This window comes from Lissotriton helveticus, chromosome 2_1, assembly GCF_964261635.1.
Source record: "Lissotriton helveticus chromosome 2_1, aLisHel1.1, whole genome shotgun sequence".
Classification (NCBI taxonomy): domain Eukaryota; kingdom Metazoa; phylum Chordata; class Amphibia; order Caudata; family Salamandridae; genus Lissotriton; species Lissotriton helveticus.
Window position 1 is genome coordinate 2,059,731,354 of NC_136059.1, and position 8,655 is coordinate 2,059,740,008.

Here is an 8,655-nt window from a genome sequence, read left to right on the forward strand (position 1 = left end):
CCTGCACTTCGGTGACAGGCACACCTTATCTTTAAGATTTTAAATACATCACCTGCACATTCGGTGACAGGCACACCTCATGTTTTAAATTATAATTTACATTGCCTGCATACTCGGTGTCAGCCCTACCTTCTTTACAGCACTTTTGTAATTCTGCCTGCACACTTGGTGACAGGCACACCCAGCACAACTCCTTAATTACTACTGTTGCATCAAGTTACCTTGTTGGCTACGCATGCTAATTGTATTTTTCACATATATTCTAAACCTCATTTCCAGTTCTGATAATGGAAAATGTACATTTACTCTTTGCCAGTTAACTATTTTATAGGCATAGATTTAATTTTGGTTGTTTTCTTTGTGAAAGTTACATATTGTGCAATCACAATTTAAATCAGCATGGCTTCTAACAACCAACTTCTTCATATTTCACATTTTCTTACTGCTCCTGGAAAACCAGTTATGCAATGGAAACACTTGTGTAATTCATTGGAAAACTATTTGGTTGCGAATTATGCCATAGAATTTGATGCTTAAAGAAAATGTACACTTTTATATGATCATCTGGGTTACGAGGGGCAACAGGTTTTTAATAATTGACCACAAGTTTATGCACCACCAGGTGCACAAGAGGCTTGGAATGTTTATGCGGAAGCTGTAGCTAGACTCACAAAAAAGTTATCTGAAGAACCAAGTATTTTGCTTGAACATTTTACCTTCATGAAGAGAAAACAGAATATTAATGAATCAGTAGAAGAGCACATTTCTGCACTTAGACTGTTAGCTTCTACTTTCAATGTTGGTTATGCGCTAGACATATGTATACGTAACCAGTTTGTGTAGAGTTGTTTTTCAAAGAAAATACAAGAAAGACTACTGAGTTGCAGAGACCCTAGTTTAGGTGAAACTATTAAAATTGCGAATAGTATAGACAGGTCAAAGATTTCTACAAAGCTGATGTCCGCAGAAGCTTCTACCTGCGATACGCCCATATCATCTGTGTCTGGCAAAACTGAAGTTGTTGCTCTGGTTGATGCCTGAAACAATTCTGCAAGAGGCTCATTCAGGAAAACATCCAGTTTGTGTTTTAGGTGTGGATCAAAGATGCATATTGGTAATAATCCAAATTGTTCTGCCACCAATAAGCGCTGCAACAAATGTGGTAAACTTGGATATTTCTTGTTGGTGTGCAGAAATTCTAAGAACACAATGAGGATTAGTTCTGTAGATGTCACCACGGATTCATGCACACATTAGTTATCTAGAGTTGTTTTAACAATTTCTTCTGACAAAGCTTCTCAGACTGCAGTGAAAGGCCCATGGTGCAAAGCTATTGTGGCACGAGAAGCTGTTGACTTGATGGCAGATTCAGGTGCACCCATCATCATCGTTTCATATGTACTTTTCACAGAAAAATGGGGCACGTTGTTGCTGGCTAAAATGGGCATTCATCTGAAAGCCTTTGGTGAACAAGACATTGACGTGCTAGGGTATTTGATTGATTCTTTGTCATGTTTAGGGAGGCAAATCCCCACTAAAATCTATGTGGCAATCCAAGGAAGAAATAATATAGGATGGCAAGATCTAGCTAGACTTGGGATCATGTTAATACCTGGTGCGGAAAATCCCATTGTGTTGGCTGATTATCCTATTTCCTTCATTGAAACCAGCAGTGATTTGATTGTGGATTGTGTTATCACCAAATTTCAAGACATTTTTAGTGACACGATTGGTAACATGTTAAATTTTGAGCACTTTATCAAACTCAAGGCTGGTGCTACTCGTGTAGTACATAAAGTAAGATTGGTATCCTCGAGCATTAAGTCAGATCTCAAGGATCTTCTTGATAAACTATGCAGTGAAGGAGTTATTCAACCAACTGACTCATTGGAATGGGTCAGTCCAGTCATTATTCTGAAGAAAAAGACAGGAGAGATTTGTCTCTGTGTGGACTTACGCAGACTTAACAAGTGCTTTGTCATTGATTGCCATCCCCTGCCCAAAGTGCAAGCTCTCTTATTAAATTTAGGGGGAGGGTAAGGTTTTCTCATTGCTTGATCTCAGATCAGCTTATCATCACATACCACTTTCTGTAAAAGAACCAGGATCTTACCACATTTATTACACCCTTTGGAGCTTTTAAATTTTCACGCATGCCTTTTGGTCGGGCCTCTGCAGCAAGTGTGTTTCAAAAGGTCATGGACTCTGTTTTAAGAGGCATCCAAGGGGTACAGACATTTCAGGATGATGTGCTTATTTATTCTGAGAGTACTAACAATCAATCAATCACAGTATTTGTAAAGTGCACTATTTACCTGTGAGGGTCTCAAGGCGCTGGGGGAGGGGGGGTGCTGCTACTGCTCGAAGAGCCAGGTCTTGAGGAGTCTTCTATGTGAGTAGGTCTTGGGTCTGTGGCAGGTGGGTGGGGAGAGTGTTCCAGGTCTTTGTGGTGAGGAAAGAGAAGGATCTGCCACCAGAGGTCGCTCGTTGGATGCGGGGAACCGTGGCGAGGGCGAGGCCGGCGGAGCGGAGCTGGCGGGTGGGGGTGTAGAAGGTGAGTCGTCTGTTGAGGTATGCTGGTCCGGTGTGGTGAAGTGCCTTGTGTGGGTGGGTGATGAGTTTGAAGGTGATCCTCTTGCTGACGGGAAGCCAGTGCAGGTGTCTAAAGTGGGGAGTGATGTGGCTGCGGCGGGGGGTGTTAAGAATGATACGTGTCAAGGCGTTCTGGATGCGTTGAAGCCGCCTCAGCACTTTGGCTGGAATTCCTGCGTAGAGTGCATTTCCGTAGTCCAATCTGCTACTGTCGAGTGCCTGGGTGACCTTTCTTCTCGTTTCGGTGGGGATCCACATGTAGAGCATGCGGAAGGTGTTGAAGCAGGAGGAGGAGACGGCGTTGACCTGCATAGTCATGGAGAGGGTGGAATTGAGGATGATTTCTAGGTTGCGTGCGTGGTTGGTGGGTGTTGGTGCTGTTCCCAGTGTGGTCGGCCACCAGGTGTCATCCCAGGCTGAGGGGTTGGATCCGAGGATGAGGACCTCCATCTTGTCCGAGTTCAGCTTCAGTCGGCTGTTCCTCATCCATTCTGCAACGGCCTTCATTCCTTCATGAAGGTTGGTCTTGGTGGTCTGAGGGTCTTTGGTGAGGGAGAGGATCAGCTGAGTGTCGTCAGCGTAGGAGATGATGTTGAGGTTGTGTTGTCGGGCGGTGTGGGCGAGAGGAGCCATGTAGATGTTTAACAGCGTCGGACTGAGGGATGAACTCTGGGGTACGCCGCAGATGATCTCGGTGGCATCGGAGCAGAAGGGGGGAGGCGGACCCTCTGTGTTCTGCCGGAGAGGAAGGAAGTGGTCCAGTCCAGGGCCTTCTCTTGAATCCCGGCTTCGTGGAGGCGTATTTGTAGTGTGCGGTGGCAGACAACCTCAAAGGCGGCTGATAGGTCTAGGAGGATGAGGGCTGCTGTTTCTCCATTGTCTAGCATTGTCCTGATGTCGTCGGTGGCGGCGAGGAGAGTGGTCTCGGTGCTGTGGTTGCTTCGGAACCCGGATTGGGACGGGTCCAGGATGTTGTTCTCCTCGAGGTATTGGGTCAGTTGTTTGTTGTAAAGAACTGAAAAAGTCCCAAAACACTCAACTGTTAAGAAGCCCTTTAGTGTATTTCCCTCATAACTTGCAATGCCAACATAATCCAAAGATATGCAATATTATACAATTTAAGACATATAATAAACAAATCAAAAATCCTAAAAAACGTGTGTATTGTGGTTAAAAATACAGTTTATTACAAATCAAATAAAATCAAATGTTATATAACATAATTGTGGTGCCAAATTTCCAAATATAAAGAACAGTCTTTGTTAAAAAAAGGTTATCAGTACAAATACAAAGTTAAAAAGTACATCATAAAAATCACAGTTGTTAGGGTTGTCGACGCAGCGTTTCGGTGTGTAACGATACCACCTTCATCAGGACAAACAATTCTATACAAAAAAAGCATATAATTAGAAACATACAATGGTTTTTTAAAAAAAAGATATTTGAAAAAAACATACTTATCACAGTATTAGGGCACATTTTTATTTACACACGTTGTGTTATTTATTTTTATCTCTCAAAGGAGTATCATCGTTGATGCATCATTCTGGCATATGAGTTATACTGGGCTATACACGTGGTTCTTAACTATAGTGACACGAAATCACCATTAAGGTAGCTCTAAAAAAAAAATCATGATGCATACCTGTGAGCTAATTTTTTACTGTCCCTCTCGTATTTAATTGGAGGTAGTTTGGATCGTTGTCCCTCAATTGATAGAGGATCTGGTCTGTTATTTCCAGTGTAATATTCCTTTCTGTAAAGAGCATAAGATCCCATAACTTATCTCTAAATTCTAGGGCTGAATTTAAATTTGTCAGAAAAGGCCCATTGTATTTGATTGGCCCGTGTTTGTTACCTTTAAATTTCAGGAACTCAGTGGTAAAGAGGGAATTTCTGGAGGGGGGCCACCGTATTATTGCAAAAAATCACTAGAATGAAATGGAGTACTGTGTTTAAATATGACTAAATATGACTGAGTTTATATTTTACACAATCTATGCGACTAGATGGTTATATCTATAGGTGCTCTAGGTTCGAAGGATAAAATGACTCAGTGTGGTAAATGATCAAAACTGCAGGTATTCTTTTATATAAACAACAAAAGTTATTAATCATAGTAAAGCTGCAGGTGTTTCTTTTAATTTAAACAGAATGGAGTAATCATGGCGAACGCTATTTTTAGGATCTGATTTTTTCAGAAATTCATGGGATTAAGCAACATACTCACCCTCAAAACGGGGTTATATGGCCCTCAATACAGCGTCACTGGGAGTCCTTTAACTCTGCTACCAGTGTTGGGATATCCTTATACAGTGTCTTTTATCAATTTGACCTGTAGGGGATTATGTTACAATCGTTGTTTTTTTTTATGCAACATAACTGAATTTATTAATTACAAAACAGATTTATTTTTCTTTCGGGTCACTAACTGATTTCAGTTTTTTCTGGGGATGAAAGCCTGAAAGGAAGGATTATTTATATATATTAGCCGACTGGATGTCGTAGCTAATTTTCTATGCTAATCATATCTCGAACCTCTTGAATATAAATGTTAGGCCACACTTACATCTTCATGATATTTTAGTGACTAAACCTGTATTGTTCGTTCACAGGCTAGAAGAGAAGGTTAGCTGTCCGATAAGAGTATTACGGTGTTCTAAACATATTTATTACAGCATAGGTGAACCGAACCCTTTGGCCTCCGCTGTCAGGTGCAATGTTAGAGGACGCGTTTTATCCGGCGGCAGGTCTTTTTCCTTTAATAATACGTCAATATGCCTTTTCTTCGATAAAACCGGACTATCTCCTATCTTAGCTTTTAATGATAACGCCATTTCCTCATTCTATATGTTAGTAAATAGCTGGCATTTTACCGATTGTTATTTTAAATTGCCTGGGAGTGAAACGAGAGTGGAATTCCGTCCGTTTCTATATCGGGGCATCTCCTACCTTTTTATTAGTAATCGGCCTCCCTGCTCCCCTCGCAGCTCCTCTCGTGGCTCCACTCGTGCTCAATCCGTCAGTTGTTTTGAGCTAGCGGTAGCTGGTTTGTTATTTAAGCAAATTCACGCAGGAGTTTGACAATGTAGACAGTCACAGGAAATCAGCGACCGACTTGTGTCAAATGAATGCGACGCTCGAACTTTGGACTACAATTGTAGTTCGGGGTGCTGTTATTACGTCCTCCGTTTACGAATTGTCGCGAGATGTGGGCGACAACATTCTCTCGGTTCTATTCGGCGCTTGACTTGGGAACTACAGCAGTAGTTTAAAGTTGTATCATTCATGGAGATTTGTAATACATTTTATTATTAGAAGATTCCGGTCTAGAACCTCTGATTACTCAGGCTGTTCATAACCATGTGTTCGGAGGGATATTATAGACAGCCGGTAAATGATATATAGTATCTTGGTCTGAACCCTATTCATAGTGTCTGCGCTAGTGTTCTTGCGCGGTGGTGTAATCCCCTATTTAGAGCTACATAAGTGGTTACTTATTTGTTTATAAGCTGCCACCCCCTTTATTAATTTTAAGATTGAAACGCAATATCAATTGGTTATATACCTCATGTTTGTGATGGAGGGAGTCCTCCATACCTATTATCGAGTTTGATTTTGATAAGATAACAATGGCATTGTCCTCATTCGTATTATTCTCTTCTCATAGTAGGCTACAGAACTCAGCTTTATATAGGAGACAATTTTACTTGCAGGCTTATTTGACCCTAGTGGGAAGTGGTATGAAGTATATATCTCGTGAATAGCTTTTTCTTGGCTGACCTATAGTCCCACATTGGCATATCTATAGGATTCTTTCCCAGTCTTCTCTTGTGTTAAGTCTATCTTTTACTGAGTTAAATCTCGACATGAAAAATTGTTCGCGTTTTTTACGTTTTGTATTAATATCACCACCTCTCATGTTTTGAGTTATTATTTCTAAGCCACACCATCGTATATCAGCTATCGTGTGGCCCGCTGTTTTCCAGTGGTCCATCAGGGGAGCACCTGTTTTGTTGAGGGGAATAGCAGATTTATGCTCATTGAGCCTTAACCTGATTTCGCGGGATGTTTCACCAATGTATATATAGTCACAAGGACATTTAAATAAATATACCATGTTTTTAGATCTGCAATTTATGAATGATTTGATATTGTGTTTTGGTTTTTTATTTTCGACGCAGTGACCCTTGATTATGTTTCCGCAATTTGAGCAGTTACTGCATGGAAAAGTACCTACAGGGAGTGGGTTGTTATCAACAGTCATTTGTATTTGGTTAGTTTCTCTATAGGTGTGGACTAAGCTATTTCTGATCGTCCTATTTCGTCTGAAGGCGAACATTGGTTTTGGAATTTGTGCTTTATTCTTTTTAGTTACTAGATTCCAATTGCGGTTAATTATGTTTTTAATCTTATTACTAACTCCACTATAGTTTGTAACAAAAACTATAATAGATAATTAATGGTACTACAAAAAACATATCATCTGCCCAAATTAATAACACAGACGAGGAAGAATGGCGTAAACTATGGAACACAAAGAAAAAAATTATACGCACAGAGTTACACTCTGATTTTTTAATTGATTACTGTAAAAATGGGATAATCCCAAAGGGACTTCAGGTAACGAACGAACCTGGGATTTTCATTGGAAATCATAAATTTATTGAAAAATGGACTCTAGTTGCAAACAGATGCAGCCGTGACTGGATGCTTTTAATTATAGAAACAGCCTCAGATATATTAATAGTTGAACATGGTATATTTAATTAAATGTCCTGTGACTATATATACATTGGTGAAACATCCCGCGAAATCAGGTTAAGGCTCAATGAGCATAAATCTGCTATTCGCCTCAACAAAACAGGTGCTCCCCTGACGGACCACTGGAAAACAGCGGGCCACACGATAGCTGATATACGATGGTGTGGCTTAGAAATAATATCTCAAAACATGAGAGGTGGAGATATTCACACAAAACGTAGAAAACGCGAACAATTTTTCATGTCAAGATTTAACTCAGTAAAAGATGGACTTAACACAAGAGAAGACTGGGAAAGAATCCTATAGATATGCCAATGTGGGACTATAGGTCAGCCAAGAAAAAGCTATTCACGAGATATATACTTCATACCACTTCCCACTAGGGTCAAATAAGCCTGCAAGTAAAATTGTCTCCTATATAAAGCTGAGTTCTGTAGCCTACTATGAGAAGAGAATAATACGAACAAGGCCAATGCCATTGTTATCTTATCAAAATCAAACTCGATAATAGGTATGGAGGACTCCCTCCATCACAAACATGAGGTATATAACCAATTGATATTGCGTTTCAATCTTAAAATTAATAAAGGGTGTGGCAGCTTATAAACAAATAAGTAACCACTTATGTAGCTCTAAATAGGGGATTACACCACCGCGCAATAACACTAGCGCAGACACTATGAATAGGGTTCAGACCAAGATACTATATATCATTTACCGGCTGTCTATAATATCCCTCCGAACACATGGTTATGAACAGCCTGAGTAATCAGAGGTTCTAGACCGGAATCTTCTAATAATAAAATGTATTACAAATCTCCATGAATGATACAACTTTAAACTACTGCTGTAGTTCCCAAATCAAGCGCCGAATAGAACCGAGAGAATGTTGTCGCCCACATCTCGCGACAATTCGTAAACGGAGGACGTAATAACAGCACTCCGAACTACAATTGTAGTCCAAAGTTCGAGCGTCGCATTAATTTGACACAAGTCGGTCGCTGATTTCCCATGACTGTCTACATTGTCAAACTCCCGCATGAATTTGCTTAAATAACAAACCAGCTACCGCTAGCTCAAAACAACTGACGGATCGAGCACGAGTGGAGCCACGAGAGGAGCTGCGGGGAGCAGGGAGGCCGATTACTAATAAAAAGGTAAGAGATGACCCGATATAGAAACGGACGGAATTCCACTCTCGTTTCACTCTCAGGCAATTTAAAATAACAATCGGTAAAATGCTAGCTATTTACTAACATATAGAATGAGGAAATGGCGTTATCATTAAAAGCGAAGATA